This window comes from Pseudorca crassidens, chromosome 13 (assembly GCF_039906515.1).
Source record: "Pseudorca crassidens isolate mPseCra1 chromosome 13, mPseCra1.hap1, whole genome shotgun sequence".
NCBI classification, from domain to species: domain Eukaryota; kingdom Metazoa; phylum Chordata; class Mammalia; order Artiodactyla; family Delphinidae; genus Pseudorca; species Pseudorca crassidens.
Window position 1 is genome coordinate 7,597,501 of NC_090308.1, and position 351 is coordinate 7,597,851.

Consider the following 351-nt stretch of genomic DNA (forward strand, 5'->3'; position numbering starts at 1 on the left):
TTAGATTTTTCTGTAATTCTTGCACTTTTACGTTTTCATGTGCATGTCCATGGCATGTTCATACTGTTGTTAAAAATAAATGATTAACTCTGGAAAATAGTTCAGCAGTTTCTTAAAAAAACTAAACATGCACTCACAATATCACCCAGCAATTGGACCCCTGGGCATTTATCCCAGAGAAAGGAAATCATATATCCACACAAAATTCCATACACAATTGCTCATTGCAGTTTTTATCTATAATAGACAAAATATGCAAATGACCAAAATGCCCCTCATACCAAGGAATACTCCTCAACAAGAAAAGCAACAAAGCAACAGTACACGGACAACTTGAATGGATATCAAGGG